Source organism: Hippopotamus amphibius, chromosome 10 (assembly GCF_030028045.1).
Source record: "Hippopotamus amphibius kiboko isolate mHipAmp2 chromosome 10, mHipAmp2.hap2, whole genome shotgun sequence".
NCBI lineage: Eukaryota > Metazoa > Chordata > Mammalia > Artiodactyla > Hippopotamidae > Hippopotamus > Hippopotamus amphibius.
In genome coordinates, this window is record NC_080195.1 from 71245635 (window position 1) to 71267672 (window position 22038).

At 37.3% G+C, this 22038-nt stretch overlaps 1 pseudogene; it reads right to left on the reverse strand.

The window, feature by feature from the left end:
- Nucleotides 1-15: 15 nt before the first annotated feature.
- LOC130829847 (60S ribosomal protein L19-like) lies at nucleotides 16-20631 on the reverse strand (annotated as a pseudogene).
- Nucleotides 20632-22038: the final 1407 nt, after the last annotated feature.

Below are 22038 nucleotides of genomic sequence, written 5' to 3' on the forward strand. Positions count from 1 at the left end.
GAGCAGGATCCCTTGCTAAAAATGCTTCTTCACCAGAGGTGGTGAAGACACTGTAGAAGTTTGGAACTGATGATGGGAGCCTTTGCAAACCAAGTTAAGATCTGAAATTTAGATGAGGCTTATTATCAGAAATGGCATTTATAATAGCAATAGAAGAGGGAACTCTTGAGCTGAGAAACTGGGAAAGTTACCCCTTCCCTCACTTCAAAAGATCCTCCTTCTAACTGAGAAAAATCTGACTTATTTAAATATAATTCGCAAAGTATTTTGCAACTAGAACACCTAAGGGAAACTGCTCTAGGAAAACAAAAGGGAAAAAAAAAGAATTGAAAATAGATATAAAACTTTCCTACAGATTAACAACACTCACTGCAAAAATATTGCCCCGAAGCAGAAGAAAAGTGCAATACAACATTCCAACATGGATAAAGGGGGATAAAGTTTTGATGCAATTGCAACCAGGAAGGAAAACGATAAAAAAATAAATACATGATAACATACAAGGGAATCCCATAAGGCTATCAGCTAATTTTTCAGCAGAAACCCTGCAGGCCAGAGGAGAGTGGCACAATATACTTAAAGTGATGAAAGGGAAAAACATACAACCAAGAATACTCTACCCAGCAAGGCTTTTGTTCAAAATTGATGGAGAAATCAAAAGCTTTACAGACAAGCAAAAATTAAAAGAATTCAGCACCACCAAACCAGCTTTACAACAAATGTTAAAGGATCTTCTTTAGGCAAAAAAGAAAAGGCCACAACTAGAAACAAGAAAATTGTGAAATGAAGAACTCACCAGTAAAGGCAAACACACTGTAAAGGTAGGAAATCATCCACACACAAAACTAGTACAGAACCCAGAGAAAACCATAATGCAAAAAGACACATGCACCCCAATGTTCATTGCAGCACTATTTACAATAGCCAGGACATGGAAGCAACCCAAATGTCCAACAACAGATGAATGGATAAAGAAGATGTGGTACATATATACAATGGAATATTACTCAGCTATAAAAAGGAATGAAACTGGGACATTTGTAGAGACATGGATGGACCTAGAGGCTGTCGCACAGAGTGAAGTAAGTCAGAAAGAGAAAAACAAATATTGTATAGTAATGCACATATGTGGAATCTAGAAAAATGATACAGATCAACCGGTTTGCAAGGGAGAAGTAGAGACACAGAGGTAGAGAACAAACATATGGATACCAAGAGGGGAAAGAGGGAGGGGGGATTGGGATGGGATGAATTGGGAGATTGGGATTGCCATATATACATTACTAATAAGAAAAAAAAATCAAATTGTATGCTTTAAATATATGCAGTTTATTGTAAGTCAATTATATCTCAATAAAAGTCCTTAAAAATGAATTAATTAAAACAAAAACCAAACCAAAACAAAACAAAATAAATTAAAAAAAACTAGTAGGGAGGATAAAAGACAAAAGTAGTAAAATCATCTATATTTACAATAAGCAGTTAAGGGATACATGAAACAATTAGATGTTAAATATTATAACAAAAATAGTAATCATGAGAGGAGGAGAATACAAATGCAGTGTTTTAAAAATGCATTTGAAATGAAGAGATCAACAATTAAAACAATTATATATATATAGACTGCTATCAAAAAACCTCATGGTAACTGCAAACCAAAAATTTATAATAGATATACACATAACAAAGAAAAAGGAATCCAAACATAACCTTAAAGATAGTCATCAAATCACAGGAGAAGAGAACAAAAGAAGAAGAAAGGCAAAAAAAGACCTACAAAAAACAAATTCCAAACAATTAACAAAATGGCAATAAGAACCTACATAGTGATAATCACCTTAAATATAAACAGACTGAATGCTTCAACCAAAAGCCATAGAATGGCTGAATGGATACAAAAACAAGACCTGTATATATGCTGCCTAAAAGAGACTTACTTCAGATATAGGGACACATACAGATAGAAACAGATATTCCATGCAAATGAAAATAAAAAGAAAGCCAGAGTAGCAATACTTATATCAGACAAAATAGACTTTAAAATAAAGACTGTTACATGAGGCAAAGAAGGACACTGCATAATGATCAAGGGGTCAGTCCAAGAAGAAGCTATAACAATTGTAAATATATATGTACCCAACATAAGAGCATCTTGACACATAAGGCAAATATTAACAGATATAAAAAGAAAAATCAACAGTAACACAATAGGACAAAGATATCACACACAAAAAAGAAAATTACAGGTCAATATCACTGATGACTATGCAAAGGTGCAAAAATCCTCAACAAAATACTCGCAAATTGAATGCAACAATACATTAAAAGGATCATATACTATGATCAAATGGGATTTATCCCAGGGATGCAAGAATTTTTCAATATCCACAATGATACACCTTAACAAACTGAATAAAATCTATATGGTCATGTCAATAGATGCAGAAAAAGCTTTTGACAAAATTAAACACTCATTTATGATAAAAACTCTCCACAATGTGGGCATAAAGGAACATACACCTCAACACAATAAAGACCATATATGACAAACCCACAGCTAACACAATACTCAATGGTGAAAAGCTGAGAGGATTTCCTCTAAGATCAGGAACAAGACAAGAATGTCTGCTCTCACCAATTTTATTCAACGTAGTTTTGGAAGTCCTAGCCATAGCAATCAGAGAAGAAAAAGTGAAAGGAATCTAGATTGGAAAGGAAGAAGTAAAACTGTCACTGTTTGCAGGTGACATGATACTAGACACAGAAAATCCTAAAGACACCACCAGAAAACTACTAGAGCTCATCAATGAATTGGGTAAAGTTTCAGGTTACAAAATTAATATACAGAAATCTGCTGCATTTCTATACACTAACAATGGGCTATCAGAAAGAGGAATTAAGGAAACAATCCCATTTACCATCACATCAAAAAGAATAAAATGCCTGGGAATAAACTTACCTGAGGAGGCAAAACACCTGTACGTGGAAAACCATAAGGCACTGATGAAAAAAAATTGAAGATGATACTAACAGATGGAAAGATATACTGTGTTCTTGGATGGGAAGCATCAATATTGTTAAAATGACCATTCTATGCAAGGCAATCTACAGATTCAATGCAATCCATATCAAAATATCAATGGCATTTTTCATAGAACTAGAACAAATAATTTTAAAATTTGTATGGAAACATAAAAGACCCCACGTAGTCAAAACAATCTAGAGAAAGAACAGAACTGGAAAAATCACACTCTCTGACTTCAGATTATTATAAATCTACAGTAATCAAAACAGTATGGCACTGGCAGAAAGAGAGACACATAGAATGGAACAGGAGAGAGAGCCCAGAAATAAACACATGAGCTTATGGTCAATTAATCTATGACAAAGGAGGCAAGAATATACAAAGGAGAAAAGACAGTCTCTTCAATAAGTGGTGCTGGGAAAACTGGACAGTTCCATGTAAAAGAATGAAATTAGAACACTTTCTAACACCATATACAAAATAAACTCAAAATGGATTAAAGACCTAAATGTAAGATCAGATAGTTTAAAACTCCTTGAGGTAAACATAGGCAGAACACTCTTTGACATAAATCGCAGCAATATTTTTTTTGGATCCCTCTCCTAAAGCAAAGGAAACAAAAGCAAAAATAAACAAATGGGACCTGGTTAAAATTAAAAGCTTTTGCACAGCAAAGGAAATCAACAACAAAACAAAAAGACAGGGACTTCCCTGGTGGCATAGTTGTTAATGCAGGGGATATGGCTTCAAGCCCTGGTCCGGGATGATCCCATATGCCATGGAGCAACTAAGCCCATGTGCGACAACTACTCAGCCTGCTCTCTAGAGCCTGCGAGCCACAACTACAGAGCCTGAGTGCCACAACTACTGAAGCCCGAGCACCTAGAGCCTGTGCCACTGCACTGAGAAGCCCACTCACTGCAACAAAGAGTAGCACCTGCTCACCACAACTAGAGAAACCCCACTCACAGCAACGAAGACCCAACCCAGCCAATAAATAAATAAATAAAGTTAATGGTTTTTTAAAAAAAGAAAAGAGATTCAAATGTAAATTAAAAAAAAAAAAAAAAAAAACTAAAAATAGAACTACCATATGATCCAGCAGTTCCACTTCTGGGTAAATATTGAAAAAAACAAAAACACTAATTCAAAAAGATATTGATACATGCACCCTAACGTTCATAGTAGCATTAGTTACAATTGCCAAGGTATGGCAGAAACCTAAGTGTCCATCAATGGATGAATGGATAAAGAAGATCGTACATATATGTACATATATCGTACATATATCGTATATATATGTAGGATAAAATACTACTCAGCCATAAAAAAAGAATGAAATTTTGCCATTTGCAGCAGCATGTATGGACTTGGAGGGCATTATACTAAGTCAAAAACATCAGACAGAGAAAGATAAATACTGTGTGATATCACACATGGAATCTAAAAAATATAGTAAACTAGTGAATGTAACAAAAAAGAAGCAAACTCACAGATGCAGAGAACAAACTAGTGGTTATGGGGTGGGGAGGGGGGAAGGAGTGGGGGAGTGGAGGTATAAGCTATTGGGTGTAAGATGAGTTACAAAGATGTATTGCACAACTTGGAGAACAGAGCCATGAAATGTAATCATAAAAAAAGAAAAATCAACTCAGGGAAGACATGGCCACCAAAGGAAGCTGATGGTCAGGCAATAGGAAGATTTGAAATGGTACCTAGTAAAATTTAGGAAAGAAATGGAAGAAACAGACAGAATCATTTCATAAATAAAGACTAAATTACAAATGGCATAAGGAGAAATAGACCCTATCGAAAGCACAACAGGACACAGAGTAAACATACAGAAAAAATGAAATATAAGGGACATAAGCAAAAAGATTTTTTAGTAGTAAATGTTATAAATAGTAGGCAAAAATGATTCAAAGTATGAATAATTGGACTTTTTCCAATTGGAGGAAATACAAAAGAATGGAGTAAAGCAAACATTAGAAAATGTTGTGAAATAAGACTTGAATTTGGTATATTAAAAGCCATATCTGAGATATGGAAAAAAAAGGTCTCAGAATGATCAATACCAAGACATATCTTACTAACACTGCCAACACCACATGTAGCCCGCTAACACTAGTAGCACACTTTGAGAATCTGGGCAAAAACATTGTGTTATTTATAAGGGAAAGAAAGACAAGTCGGCACAGCTGCAGTCAATGCTAACAGAAACAGAACAGTATTTATCAGACACTTAAGGAAAGTTTGAGCCAAGGATTTCAAGTCCATCGAAGATATTCTTCAAGTATCAAAGGTACAGGCAAAAATTCCTGCAAATTCAAGGACTGAGGGAATATTATCCACGTTAGGCCTTACTGAAGTACCTCCCAAAGAACAAAATTGACCCAAGGAAAAAAAATGATCAGGGAAACATCAGTAAAAGTCCTGGGAGTGAACACTGAATACATTTAACAACGAAACTAGGACTAAAACAAGGACTAACAAAAGGGTTACAAAATAAAATGTAATATGTTGGGTTACAAAATAAAATGTAATATGATGATCGTATTTATATAAACTTTCACTATGGAGGCTGTTATGTTAAAAATTATAGTCCTTATGATATTTTTATTCTAGTGACTGCCTTTATAGTTAGACTTTTACATAAAACTCAGAACTTTCTTTCTTCAGACAGTATCTATTGACTCCTATGCACATCAAGTGAATTAGCTTATAACTCCTTCCTTTCTTTACTCTCTAGCTTCCTCTACCCAATTTTAGTTAACAATACCATGATTTGTTATGGGCTGAGCTGTGTCCTCCCAAAAGGCATGAGGTATGTATACGCTGAGTTTACAAGATAAAATGACATGTCTTTTTCCAAATAACTGTACCACTTTACATTCTCACCAACAGTGTGTGAGATATTCAGTTATTTCACCACCTTGCCAGCATATGGTGTTGATGGTCATTTTAATTTTAGCCATTCTAATGAGCATATAGTGACTTGTGATTTTGGTTTGTGTTTCCCAATGATGAATGATATTAAGGAAGTCTTATGTGTGCACCCATGTTTTTCCCCATGAGCAGAGCTTGCTCTTTGGTACTAAAGTGTCTAAACCCTCAAAATTCTGTTAGGATTATGAACGAAATTGCTTTAGCCCTTTAATTTGGAAGGTGTCACAATTTTCAAGTTTAATCTTCATTTTCTCTTTCCATTATTCAAAGTTTTTTTCTGGAAACATTTTAATTTTATTTTGTAAATTTTCCAAGCTACTTCTGCTAGATATATCCCTAGGTATTTTATGTGGATAAACAAGATATCTTAAAAAAAATGTTTTCTCTGTTGATACTATATACAAAAAGTTGATTTGTAGATATTTATCCTGCATCCAGCCACAATATTGAACTTTCTTGTCAGTTATAGTAGTTTCTCAGTTCTAGTTATAATCATATCACATTAAATAAGTTTTTTTTCAAACAGATCTTTTTCTCTAGCTTTTCTATTATACTGTCTATAATAGTGGTGCTCAAACAGGGTGATTTTTGCCTTCAAGAGATATTTGGCAATGTCTGGAAACAGTTTTGTCACAACTGGATAATGTTCTGTCTAGTAGGTAGAGGCCAGGGATGCTGCTAGACATCTTGCAATGTAAAGGATTCCTCCAGGACAAGGGTCATTACTCCAGTGCAATGGATTACTGCATTACCCCATAACAAGGTCATTAGCCTCAAAGTGTCAGTAGTACTGTGTGAGAGAAACACTGCTTGAGAACGTTCAGAAAAACAGTAAGTGGTGCTGAGCATAATACAATCTTGTCTTATTCCCGACAATGTGAATTTCTATCATATTCATTAAGTATAAAATTAGATATAAATTAGTAATTATAAAAGTGAAAATCTATCCAAGAATGCTTTGTAAACTAGTATGTCTCCAGTGGTGACAAACATGCCAGGCAGTGATTTTCAAGATGTGTGACTTGTAGAAAAGGTGTGAAAGGGGGAGGAAAAGAAATCCACTATGCGGTTGACTATTCCCTAGGGGCATACCCTAGCCCACTAGAATTGCTAAAGCATAAAGCACTATAGAAGGTTAATTAATACCAGCCAGACTACTTTGGACCTGCCTGTAGAAGCCCATGTCCTTATATTTTGCTTGCAAACAATGCTATTGTTCACAGAGAAGTTTTTCGGGTTAAAAGCTTCTGTGAGCTTAATATTTGTATGTCTGAATAGGTCTATTCTACCCTAGTTGTACCAATTTTCCCCCTCAGCATTTTGAAGATGTTTTTTCATTTCTTTGCTTCTTATATTGATGAGAAAGCTGTTATTAATACATCAGTTTTTCTTAAATGACTTACAGCAAACTTTTTCATCCTTGATGCCGTAAAATTTCACTATAATGGATCTTTCTCAATTTCTTTCCTCTTGGAGCTCTAATTAGATCTTTTGTTGGAACTCCATGTTTTAACATTTTAAAGACCATTTCTTTACTCCTTTGTCAGAGAATCTTAGCTTACTTCTAGACCACTTGTTTGATTAGCTGTGTGTATTTGAATATTCAGCCCATTTGCTAACTTTAATTTTTCCTAGATATCTAGTTCTTTCTTATGACCACTTGTTCTTGTTTCAAACAAGATACTTCTAAGATTAAAAGTTTTAAGATTCTGTCTCAATTTCAGTGATCTGTTTTCTTATTCTAAGTGCTTTCATTATGTCCTGGCTTTCCAAGAAGTGGCACTATTTTTTATACAAATAACAGAATACATAATCTGAGCAGGTGCTGTTTTTAGATACTTTACATATTTACTTAACCCTCCTATTTATGAAATAATATCAATCCTACTTTACAGATGACTAAACTGCTTCAATGAGTGAGGTAATTAAAAACCTATTCAAGGCCTTAGAGCTAGTCAGTTTTAAAGGCAGGACACAATCCTATAGCGCCCCCTTTCTTCCCAGGTGGTACTAGCCACTTGAGGCCCTTGGGTCTGATCCAAGCTTGTATTCCTTTTGTTTGCTCCTGAAAGCAATTACCCTCGTCGCTGCTAGTTAGCCCACCATGGAGGGAGTAGGGCACTTGTACAGCACTTGTCTGTAGTGTCTTCACTGCCTATGTACCCTCCTGTTCCCCATGCCTATCTCCAGCTATGCAAGGGCAGCTGGGTTGCAGCTGCCTGTTCACTGTATATCTTTCAAGTGAGAGTCACCTTTTCTAGACCAAGAGCTCTTATTTAGGTTTTAGCTTTGTATCTCATTAGAAAGCCCTACTATTTTGTAAACTTAAAATGTGTATACAAGATGAGGGGAGGAGAACATTAGCGAGACCTAAGGTTTCACCACTTAATTTCTTCTATATCCAATTGGACTGGCTGAATTTACCAAATCTTGACTCTGTGTCTGGGTGTTGAGGGCTTTTTGTTTGTTTGTTTGTTTGTTTTTAAGTCTAATGAACCCAACTGTAGCTCAGGAAGCTTTCACCAAACTCACACTAATGAACCTAACGCTTCTTGTGCTCCAATAGCAACCTCTTTCCACATAATTATAATGCAAAACAAATTTATTTGCATGCACAACGAGTATTAGGATCTGAGATGGAAAGGAACGCATACTTCCGTCAAATGGAGAAGATCAAGATTTTTAAGCAGCTGACTTTGGGACCTGCTGGGTGGGAAGACTTGCTGTGTTGCCTTCAGATGTTGTCTCTTTACCTGATGCTTCAGCAGCCTGTTCAGGCTGTCCTTCACTCTGGGCCGCCTTTTCTAAGTCCTTCTGATACTTAAGCTGATATTCCAGATAGCTTATGTTCCTGGTCTGTTCATCCAAGAACTTTTTCATAAAGCGTGAGAGCTACAGAAACAAAACAAGGAAGAACTCATTCAGGTCCCTGTCTGCAATGGGTGGCAATCGAAGATCTTGCTACCCAAATTATAGCTCATGGATCAGCAATCCTAGGAACTTGTCAGAAATGCAGACTCTTGAATCCCTTCCACACCTACTAAATCAGAATCTACATTTTGAGGAGAGACCAGGTGATTCATACGCATATTAAAGGTCAAAGAACACTGATCTGTGACATTCAAGACCTCCCGATGAATACAAACATGCCCTTTCTATAAGTATGAGTGTTAAGGCATCTCATCAAAAGTACAGATCAATTTAAGTAATGATACTACTGCAGTGGTTTTCCACCCTTTCTGAACCACACGTAAGTTTCATGTATGCTCCCAGACACCATTCCCACGGATTTAAATTTTAGTGTTCTGGCATAAGGCTTAGGCATTTTATTATTTTCAGGGCTCCTAAGCAAGTCTAATACGCAATTAGGTTGATAACTTTTCTATTAGGTCATTTTCTTCACTTCAACTTCCAGAGAAGTTAAGGGGTTGGTGAGAAATGTTACCACTGTGAGGTAGAGTGTTCACCATTAACCAAGAATACTTCAGAGAAGTCTATAGAATAGGTCACCATCGACGTTCACTATTGTAGGGGCAGTCTAGGACAGTGGTTCTCAAGGTGTGTTTATTTATATTGAGTGCATTATTCCTGAAAAGTCTTCTCCCCATCGTGTATTGAGTTGCATTTCTCCTTACCAAGACGCCTACTCCTCCCACCTTCCAACTACTCCAAAAAATAAGTTCACATACTTCCTTCAGGGGAAATAAACACATTAGATGATCCATTGCCTTGGGTTCATTTCCTAGAAGGAAGCCATAATCCAGAAGTGAAAGATGACACTGCTTTCAGCACCAATTTACTACTTACATTGGTTTCTTTATTCTTAAAAGCCGAGGTCTTCAGGTCTTGCAGCAGCATGTTTAACGTGTTTTCCAACTGCAGAGCAGACTCTATCGCTTGTTTGCCGGTTCCCCAGTTATCTATATCAGGCCTCTGTTGGAGAGAAACAGGGGAGTCACTACCCTACCTGAGGCACAGCTTGGTTACATCCTGCTTCCTGAGTAGAATTATGACTAGGTTTGCAGAGGCCAATAGTTTCCACACTGTGGCATAATGGAATCAGCGCAGCACCTTAAATACCGATGTCTGGCTTTCAACTGCAGACATTCTGACTTAATTGGTACGGAGGAGCAGGGTTTTTAAAAGCTCTCCAGGTGACTTTAATGTTCTACAAAGCATGGGTCCTAGCACAGTTATGGGCACTATTCCATTAGCTTTGGGATTTCATTAGCTTTGGTTGGTGGTTCAGTTCAATTACCATCAGACATTTAGTTTTCTCTATAGACCTGGAATTAAAAGAACCCCTCAGATAAGCAGGGGTGTTTCTAAGTCTAATACCTTTGACTAAGGTTCAGATTGTTTCCTTAGAGTGTCTGTTCCAGTGAAAAAAAGTTTGTTTTACTACTTTGAAGAGACAGCTGTGTTAAATATCTGAGTGTGCATCTGAATTAGATTAGAGATCTAATATAGGATACTAACTGCTCTAGGAAGAGACCAGAAGTTCTCAAAATATACAGAGAGTTAGAATCACCTGGAGAGCTTGTTAAGACACAGTTCCTTGGGTCCCACCCTTAGAGTGTCTGATTCAGTTTGGGGCGGGGGTTGAATTTGCATTTCTAATGAGTTCCCAGGTGCTGCTGTCCCAGAGACCACACTTGGGCTCATTGAGAAAAGCCAATCTAACATTAGTGGCTAATCTTTACCCAACATGATATGAAGAGGCTACAAAAAAGACACATGCTTGCCCTGGCTGTCAGTTGCTGTAATCCCATGTAGGAACATGAGTAAACTAACAAGTTAGGTAGCAACTAGTAATTTAGTTCTCTAGACCCAGCAAAGGCCCCATGGAGATCATTGTAACAAAGTTACATAGTCACCTTAATCACTGGAAGACAGACTTTACACTTATATTTTCTTAGATATTTTATGAACTGCTTTGCATGCTCCCTCTTCACCTCAGCTTGGTCTTGGAAGAATGTATGAAAAGAAGGCACCTCTGCATCTTCAGTGTAATAACAGGCCTGGGACAGGAATAAGAATGGGGAGAGACTAGAGGTGAGAGATGTCGATTTTTAAGACTGTAATCTCATACAAACTCACTTTGTTGTCTCTGTAGCTATCCAAAAGAGGCCTTCTTTGTTCCGTCTGGGGTCCTTGGTTTGTCCTTTGACTTCCAGAAGGCCCCAGCTGCCTTTCCGAACCCAAGCTACCTCAAAGGGAAGCCACCCAGATTTTAATATGCTGGTCTAGCATTTGGGTATTAGGCCTCTTTAAGGGTCAGATTTATGAACCCTATATGCCAGCACTATAACCAGTAATTATGTCAACAACTGGCAGAAGTCCATCATAAATTGTGACATTTTAAAGCCAATCTATTTCATTAACCCTGCCACATCTACATTAGCTCTAAAATACCGGATGGGTGAAAAATTATTTAGAACAGTGTCTGATGCCCGTACAAGTTTTGGGAATCCTCTGGAAAAGAACTGTCATTCTCCCAATCATAGCCCACAGTTTGCAAACACAGCTCTAAATCACTGGGCCATAGAGCAGCAAAATCCCAGCCACTAAATTGTTGTTTCATCTAGTATCAAACAACAAACATGGCCATGACCACAATTAGAAGGATATATAAGACATATGATCCAGACCAGAGCTGAAACCTCCCTCACAGTGGCTCAAGGACCCATACTAACCATAGATAAATAAGCATCACTGACGTGCAGCTCATAAGATGCTATTTGATTAATAGCAACCCTACACTCTTCAGAGAGAAGGGCTTCTGCCTGGGATGCCATCTCAGCTTTAGGAAAAAACAGGCACAAAAATTGCTACCTGCCGAACTAAGGGACTTCTTAAATACTAACAGGCGTATAGCCTGCCCACTTCTATCCAGCTGAAAACAAAACAAGATGAAATTCCATCCAGCTGAGATTAACAGCTACTAATCTACCAATGAGGATATTGTTTCTGCACGAAAGAACCAGTCCAACTAGAGAAAAAGGTGGGAAAGAAGTTAACCCTCTTAAGTATTCCAGCCAGTGTTTAGTATTCTCCCTCGTGTTCTATCTGACTATGATTTGGGAAGGCTGATTTACTTCCTGAATAGGGAAGAGTTAACAGAGTAGATGCATTACCTTTCATTGTTTCCTTTTTTCAATAAGTACTTATGGTATATCACGCTAGGTCTTATGGAGAATTTAAGAAAACTGGCTAAAATACATTTTTTTTCTATAAGGGACGTCTCCCATCTCATAAGGCCTCAACATACACAACTGATCTTAAGGCAGGATATGATGGGAGTTCTGAAGTGTCAAAGGCATGTTTAGATGAGGGGATTAGGGCAGATGTCATTGCCCTAATAGCATAAATTAGCATTTGAAATTGGCCTTGGAAGGTGGGTAAGAAAGTAGGGAAGTGGAAATGGAAGAAGGGCATTCCACCTGGAGGACAGGCACACACAGGTTGTAGGGACAAGATATAAGACTGGTTTCTCCAAACTGCAGTAAGACTGTTCCATTTGGGAATCTTTTGACTCTTTCTTCATTTGTAAGTAATAGGTGCTGAATCAATATTTGTTAAGTAAAAATATGTTTTACACATGCAGTGTTGTAAGGTGTCCCATAGGCTGGTGGATTCTTAGTTTGAGCCTGTCACATCTGGTTCAACTGAAATAGAAGTGACAGGTCACCAAAAGTCCATCTCTGTGAGGCAGTGAGGAGTGAGGGGTTTCCTGAGGGAGAGCTCACCCTGAGAGAAGGGGCCACGCGTGCTAAGTGTGGCCCAGTCACAAAGACAAGATCTTCAAAGAAAAGAAATCATTACAATGGCCTGTAATAATCGTTATAAAAAGGCCTATTATTTGTCACTTTTGTTTTCTGACACAACACTGCCTTTGTCCCCAGTGAATTCATGCCTTAGCCCCAGGCAGTGCCTTGAATAGGTGTTCCTCAAACTGTAATTTGTATATGAATCACCTGGGGCTCTTGTTAAGACTCGGATTCTGATACACAGGGCCTGAGAGTCTGCATTTCCGACAATTCTGCTAAATGATGCTGGTCCAGGGTTTTGAGTAGCAAGAGTCCCAAGACATGGGACACAAATGGCACCGCTGGGGAACCCTCTAATAGGAGAGGACAAGGGGGCATCTTATGCTTCTCCACACACCACTGCATTGCTTTGGCATTTCCAGGACCTCTATGGCAGCACCCTGGGGAAGGCAGCAGTGCCAGGAAACTCAGCAACATCTCGCCCATGATGGTTAGAGCAGGGGGGGAGGAAAGAAAATGGTAACTGACTAGACGGTTAACTGGTTTTACTCATAGTACGTGGGAAACATTATCTGAACTCCCTAAAGAATTTGGGGGATCTTTACAGGAAATTAGGGTCCTATGTGAGCAGATGGGGACAAGTGCCAATAAAATCTGAATTATTATTGTTAATATGACCCCATCTGTGAGGTAGTAAATCTGGAAAATAAAGATTTTACTTATTGAGAGATGATATGAGAGTTTGGATATGTCAGGATAATCTGTAAGATCTTTTCATGTAAACATTCCATGATTCTACCATTCCATTTGGGCCAAAATGCAGAACTGGATACATATGAAGAAAATGTTTATTTTCTTGTGGGTTAAATATTATTAAGAAATATTGCTATCTCAATTCCAAACTCCCAATTTATCCCCCTCCCACCCTTTCTCCTTTGGTAATCATAAGTTTGTTTTCTAAGTCTGTCAGTGTTTCTGTTTTGTAAATAAGTTCATGTATATCATTTTTTTTTTTTTTTAGATTTCCACATATAAGTGATATATGATATTTGTCTTTCTCTGACTTACTTCACTTAGTATGATAATCTCCAGGTCCATCCATGTTGCTGTAAATGGCATTATTTCATTCTTTTTAATGGCTGAGTAATATTCCATTGTATATATGTACCACATATTCTTTACCCATTCCTCTGTTGATGGACATTTAGGTTGCTTCTATTAGGTTATTGGCTATTGTAAACAGCATTGCAATGAACATTGGGGTGACACGCTTCTGTTTTTAAAATAGACAACTAACAAAAACCTACTGTGTAGCACTGTGTTCAATATTCTGTAATAACCTAAATAGGAAAAGAATTTGAAAAAGAATAGATACATATATATGCACAATTGAATCACTTTGCTGTACACCTGAAGCTAACAATATTGTTAATGAAATATACTCCAATAAAAAATAAAAAAATTTTTTTAAATGACACAAATGAGCATATCTGTGAAACAGAAACAGACTCACAGACATAGAGAACAGACTTGTGGTTGCCAAGGAGGAGGGGGGCTGGTGGAGGGATGCATTGGAAGTTTGGGATTAAAAAATGTGAACTATATATATGTATAACTGAATCACTTTGCTGTAAGCAGAAATGAACACAATATTGTAAATCAGCCATGTTTCAATAAAACAAAGTAAAATTTTTTTAAAAATAAATATTGCTGTCTACTTACTTAAAACAACCTCACCAATATTTAGAAAAAAAGAGGAAAGAAACACATCATCCACAACAGTTGAGTTGTTTGTGGCAGCTTTATAGATAATTTTTTTCTTTTTTTTTCTATTTTCCATATTTTTCAAACTTTTGTAATCATATATATTTACATTTCAAAAAAAAGACTCTAACAAATACCTTTCTACAGAATTAACATAATGTATTTTCCTAATAGAAACCCCATATATGTATTTACTAATTTTTTTCTAATTACAAAAGTAATACGTAATCATTACTAAAAATGTATTCAAAAATTACAGAGATATAAAATGTGGAATGTGAAAGCCCAGAGGTAACACTGTAATTCCAATATATATTTTAAAATCTAATTTGATCCATAGTACCACTATTAAATTTTGTTAACCTAATGAATTGACTTTTGAATTATTGGATATAACCAGACTGGCCCATGCACCCTTTCCCTGGAATGTGCTGAAAACTAAAACACTTTAAAAAAATTACACAACTCTTCTCAATTTTTTGACCTAATCCAAACTTTCTGTCTTTACAGTGTTACTTTATCTTATCAACTCTCTAATGATTCGGGAAGAAACAAGGGGCTTTCTTCTGAATTTAATTCACCAAGAAATTCTTATCTTTAAACATAAAATATCTTTAGCAGAGGATTTATTATTCCCTTTACTGTGTTCTTTGTGCATGTTTCCCTTATTAGTTTATAAGCTTCATGAGGAAAAGACCTAAATATTAGTTATCTTTGTATATCTCCCAGAGCACTTAATACATAGTGCCTTGTCCATAGAAAGCACTCGGTAAATTACATTGACTAAACAATTTCAAAGTAAAAAGGAACCTAAAAGTTTAAAGTCATTGGTTGTCAAGGAAGAAACAATGGGCAGAGCCAAGTGAGTATTTTGCATTTTGGAAAAGCAGATTTCCAAAGTTCCCAAAAATCATGGGGGAGGGAGAAAGCAGGGAATTTCTTGTCTTTAAAATGAGTCTTAAAAAGAAGACGGACATTTAATGTGGTCCTGGCACTGAGTGGGTCCTTAAAAGCTTTTATGAATGAAAGGGTGAGAAGCAATTTATCAATATAGTTCAACAGTAAACCTTAAAAGTTAAGATGTCAGGAGTGATTCTGATGAAAAAAAAAGAGAGGTGGCATCTATAGAAATCCATGTGCCTGCACACACGTCCTGAAGCCTCTTCTACATTCAGGCTTAGTTAGCACGGCTGCCTCCAAAACACGTTTTCTGACTTTCACGGTCTGGGTTTGGTATCCCCGTCCTTGTACTCCTTGGCTGTAGTCATTCTTTCCACACCTTTGTAACGTCTTTTTTTTTTTTTTAAGAACTTTTATTGAGATACAGTTAGACAATAAACAGCATATATTTAGAGTGTACAATTTGGTATCCCAATCTCCCAATTCATTCCCCCCCAACCCTCCCCGTTTTCCCCACTTGGTGTCCATGTGTTTGTTCTCTACACCTGTGTCTCTATTTCTGCCTTGCATTTCCTCTTTCATAGTTGTTAGCATTTGCCTTATGTATTGAGGCGCTCCTATATTGGGTGCATATATATTTATAATTGTTATCTCCTCTTCTTGGATTGATCCCTTGATCTTTATGTAATATCCTTTCTTGTCTCTTGTAACATTTTTTATTTTAAAGTCTATTTTATCTGATATGAGTATTGCTACTCCAGCTTTCTTTTGATTTCATTTGCATAGAATATCTTTTTCCATCCCCTCACTTTCAGTCTGTATGTGTGCCTAGGTCTGAAGTGGGTCTCTTCAAGACAGCATATATATGGGTCTTGTTTTTGTATCCATTCAGCCAGTCTGTGTCTTCTGGTTGCTGCATTTAGTCCATTTACATTCAAGGTAATTATGGATATGTACGTTCCTATTACCATTTTCTTAATTGTTTTGTTGTTGTTTTTGTAGGTCCTTCTCTTCTCTTATGTTTCCCGCTTAGAGAAGTTCCTTTAGCATTTGTTGTAGGACCAGTTTTGTGGTGCTGAATTCTCTTAGCTGTTGCTTGTCTGTAAAGCTTTTGATTTCTCCATTGAATCTGAATGAGATCCTTGCTGGGTAGAGTATTCTTGGTTATAGGTTCTTCCCTTTCATCACTTGAAATATATCATGCCACTCCCTTCTGGCTTGCAGAGTTTCTACTGAGAAATCAGCTGTTACCCTTCTGGGAGTTCCCTTGTATGTTATTTGTCGTTTTTCCCTTGTTGCTTTTAATAACATTTCTCTGTCTTTAATTTTTGTCACTTTGACTACTATATGTCTTGGCATGTTTCTCCTTGGATTTATCCTGCCTGGGACTCTCTGCGCTTCCTGGACTTGGGTAGCTATTTCCTTTCCCATGTTAGGGAAGTTTTCAACTAGAATCTCTTCCAGTATTTTCTCAGGTCCTTTCTCTCTCTTGTCTCCTTCTGGGACCCCTATAATGCGAATGTTGGTGCGTTTAACATTGTCCCAGAGGTCTCTTAGGCTGTTTTCAGTTCTTTTCATTCTTTTTTCTTTATTCTTTTCCACATCGGTGATTATCACCATTCTGTCTTCCAGGTCACTTATTCGCCCTTCTGCCTCAGTTAATCTGCTATTGGTTCCTTCTAGTGTATTTTTCATTTCAGTTATTGTGTTGCATATCTCTCTTTATTTGCTCTTTAATTCTTCTAGGTCTTTGGTAAACTTTTTGATCTTTGCATCCAGTCTGTTTTCAAAGTCCTGGATCATCTTCACTATCATTATTCTGAATTCTTTTTCTGTAAGGGTGCCTATCTCTTCTTCATTTAGTTGTTTTTCTGGGTCTTTATCCTGTCCCTTCTTCTGGTACAAAGTCCTCTGCTTTTTCATTTTCTCTGTCTTTCTGTGGCTGTGGTTTTCAGTTCCACAAGACAAAATACTGCTGACACTGCTTGATCCTGCTGTCTGCCCTCTTGTCCACACCTTTGTAACTTCTTGCTTACCTGTGTGAATTCTCTACTGGTTCATGAGCTCCTTGAAGGCACTTGCTGGGTCATGACTCAGTATTGCCATCATCTATCGCAGACCTGGACCTTGCAAGTCATCAATAGATACCCATTCACTAAGAGTGAATAAGTAAATTGCCAAACATGTAAAGGGCAAACACAAAAAGATGGAAGACAAAAACATGGGGGGAATGAAAATGTAAAAGAAATATCAGACAATATAAACTTTCATGTGAGTTGGGGGTTATGAATATATATATATGTACATATGTATTTATTTTTAAATTTATTTATTTATTTATTTGGCTGTGCCAGGTCTTAGTTGCAGCATGCAGGATCTTTGTTGCAGCACTCAGGATCTTTGTTGCAGCATGTGGGATCTAGTTTCCTGACTAGAACCTGAGTCCCCTGCACTGGAAGTGGAGTCTTAGCGACTGGACCACCAGGGAAGTCCCCATATACATATTGAAAGCTAACACCAATGAAAAGAGTTTTTTGAGGAGAGAAATACATGGTAGGGTTAGGAGATAGAGAAGTTTTTGACCAAAAGGAACAAGGTAGAGAGAGAGACATATACTAATGAGACAAAAAGTGCAGTTAGACACAGACAGAGAGAAAGCAGAACAACTAAAGTGGTATATAAAAGAGAAGCAAGTAAACAAACCAAATCTCAAATATTAATAGAGAAATATGAATCATAGGGAAGTAGGAAGTAGAGAGAAGACCAAATAAAGTTAGCAGGGAATAAGGGTACCTTGATAATTTAAATCAGGGAACATGTCTAGATCTGGGTGAACTATATTCTTTGGTTGGAATAATGACTTCTGTAAGTGACTTAGGAAGTACTATTGGTAATGTTTAAAGAACGTTGGAGAGAAATGCCAAAATACAACTAAAGACTTTTATATCTTGGCAGAAAAGATGCAGAAATTTGCACTAGATGAAAATATGTACAGTTACACCAATTGGCCTCTGAAAATCAAAGAGGGCCATTTATTGGATTGGGAACAACTTAGCACAAGGCTCACTGACATGTTACAAGGCATTACACTCCATCTTATCTTTTTTATTTATCTCTCAAGTCAATAATTTGGATGAATAGAGTTTTATACTGTAATCAAAGTTACAAACGTCACAAATCTGGAAGGAATAATTAGCAGGCATCAAGACATACCAAGGGCCAACAGAACTCAACAGGTTAAATCAAATTGGCCGAAGCTAATATGATGAAGTATCACTAAAGATGAATGGAAAATCCCATATTTTGGTTCAGTAAATCAATAACCCACAAACAGAGAGAAGGAGATCTTATTGAATAGTAGTTCATGTGAAAAAGACCTAGATTTTTCATTGGTTGCATGTTCAACATGTCCAAAGAGCTGACAGAAAAACGGATGCAATTTACTTTTTCCCCCTTAGGCAGATGAAGTCCTGTTTTATCAAATCATAGATCTACGCAATTGCAGAGACCACTATGTACAGACAAGAGATGGGGAACTTTAGTTGTTGACCTTATTCCTCGTGATCTTCTCCTGCTTGGCTTGGAGTTACTCTCAGAGCACTTCCTTGATCTTAGACCTGCAAGCCTCAGTCTGGTCAGCCAGCAGCATCTTGCTGGGCTTGTCTGTTTTCAGCTTGTGGATGTGTTCCATGAGAATCCACTTGTTTTTAAACGTGTTTCCCTTCAACTTCAGGTACTGGCTGTGATACATGTAGTGGTCAATCTTCTTAGGTATCTTCTGGTATCTAATCTTACTGATCTTCATGGTATCTTCTGAGCAGCCAATGCAGAATTCTCATCCAGGTTAACGTCTCAGGCATTTGAGCGTTGATAGTACACTTTTCATGGCTATGACCCCATGCCTGCCCATAAGACAGGCCAAGGTGTTTTTACAGCATTGAGCCAAGGAATGGACAGTTAAAGGTTTCCAGATTGATCAGCCCATCTTGGATCAGCTTCCCAATCTGTTGCTGGGAATTGACATTGGTGATTTCATTGGTCTCATTCGGGTCCGACCAAACCTTCTTTTTGCTGCACTGAAGGATAGTGGAGGTGAGCCTCTTCTGAAGCCCATGGCTGCAATTCAGTTTCAATTAGCCATTTTAGTGACCAGATCACAGGAGATAACTAGTCCTGTTGTAACTTGGCAGTGACTCTTGTTTGAAGGACCCACCCATCCAACACACACTTACCTAGCACTTCCCAAAGTAGCTGATCAGTGCTACATAGCAATAAAGGTAAACAAAGACTTGAGGAGCTTTTTGTTTAACATTTTATCATGTTTGTATTTAATTCTGGTGCCAGATATTGATGAACTGTAGCATAACTGAATGGAGAGATATTGAGATATTGAACTGTAGCATAACTGAATGGAGAGGTTTATTTATTCCAATATGTGTTATAAAGTAGTAGGGTTTAGAAGTGCTTAAATGTTGATGAAATGGATGGATAAAAATCCTTTACAACAACCCTGCAAAGCAGATGTTATTATTCCTTCTTAGGAAGGTGAAAAGTAAGGTGTAAGAGACGTTGAGTCACCCACCTACAGTCACACAGCTAATTAGTAGTGAAGTCTGAATTTTGAACTCATCTCTGTTTGAATCTGAAAATCCAGGCTTTTTCTAATGTGCCATTTATCTCACTGTGTTAAAATAATTGCTTTCTTTTTGTGATTTATTCATGTAAGAATATGAAAATACCTATAAGGATCCAAACATTTAAAATATTTGGACTTCCCTGGTGGCACAGTGGTTATGAATCCACCTGCCAATGCAGGAGATACGGGTTCGATCCCTGGTCTGGGACAATCCCACATGCCTTGGAGCAATTAAGCCCATGCGCCACAACTACTGAGTCTGAGCTCTAGAGCCTGAGAGCCACAAATACTGAGCCCATGCACTGCAACTACTGATGCCCACATGCCTAGAGCTCATGCTCTGCATAAAAGAAGCCACTGCAGTGAGAAGCCCTTACACCGCAATGAAGAGTAGCCCCTACTTGCCACAACTAGAGAAAGCCCTTGGGCAGCAGCGAAGACCCAATGCAGTCAAACATCAATCAATCGGGATTTATCCCTGGGATGCAAGGATTCTTCAATATATGCAAATCAATCAACGTGATACATCATATCAACAAACTGAAGGATAAAAACCATATGATCATCTCAATAGATGCAGAAAAAGCTTTTGACAAAGTTCAACATCCATTTATGATAAAAACTCTCCAGAAAATGGGCATAGAAGGAAATTACCTCAACATAATAAAAGCCATATATGAGAAACCAAAAGCCAACATCGTTCTCAATGGGGAAAAACTGAAAGAATTCCCTCTAAGAACAGGAACAAGACAAGGGTGTCCACTCTCACCATTATTATTCAACATAGTTTTGGAAGTTTTAGCCACAGCAATCAGAGAAGAAAAAGAAATAAAAGGAATCCAAATTGGAAAAGAAGTAAAATTGTCCTTCTTTGCAGATGACATGATATTATATATAGAAAACCCTAAAGACTCTACCAGAAAACTGCTAGCACTCATTGATGAGTTTAGTAAAGTAGCAGGATACAAAATTAATGCACAGAAATCTCTTGCATTCCTATACACTAACAACGGAAGAACAGAAAGAGAAATTAAGGAAACTCTCCCATTTACCATTGCAACAAAAAGAATAAAATACCTAGGAATAAACCTGCCTAAGGAGGCAAAAGATCTGTATGCAGAAAACTTTAAGACATTGATGAAAGAAATCAAAGATGACACAAACAGATGGAGGGACATACCATGTTCCTGGATTGGAAGAGTCAACGTCGTGAAAATGACTGTACTACCCAAAGCAATTTACAGATTCAATGCAATCCCCATCAAATTACCCATGGTACTTTTCACAGACTAGAGCAAGAAATCTTACGATTTGTATGGAAACGCAAAAGACCCTGAATAGCCAAAGCAATCTTGAGAAGGAAAAACTGAGTTGGTGGAATCAGGCTTCCTGACTTCAAACTATACTACAAGGCCATAGTGATCAAGACAGTATGGTACTGGCACAAAAATAGAAAGGAAGATCAATGGAATAGAATAGAGAACTCAGAAGTAAGCCCAAACACATATGGACACCTTATCTTTGACAAAGGAGGCACGAGTATACAATGGAAAAAAGACAGCCTCTTCAATAAGTGGTGCTGGGAACATTGGACAGCAACATGTAAAAGAATGAAATTAGAACACTTCCTAACACCATACACAAAAATAAACTCCAAATGGATTAAAGACCTCAATGGAAGGCCAGACACTATAAAACTCCTAGAGGAAAACATAGGCAGAACACTCTATGACATCCATCAAAGCAAGATCCTTTTTGATCCACCTCCTAGAATCATGGAAATAAAATCAAGAATAAACAAATGGGACCTCATGAAACTTAAAAGCTTTTGCACAGCAAAAGAAACCATAAACAAGACTAAAAGGCAACCCTCAGAATGGGAAAAAATAGTTGCCTATGAAACAACGGACAAAGGATTAATCTCCAAAATATACAAGCAGCTCATGCAGCTTCATACCAAAAAAGCAAATAACCCAATCCACAAATGGGCGGAAGAC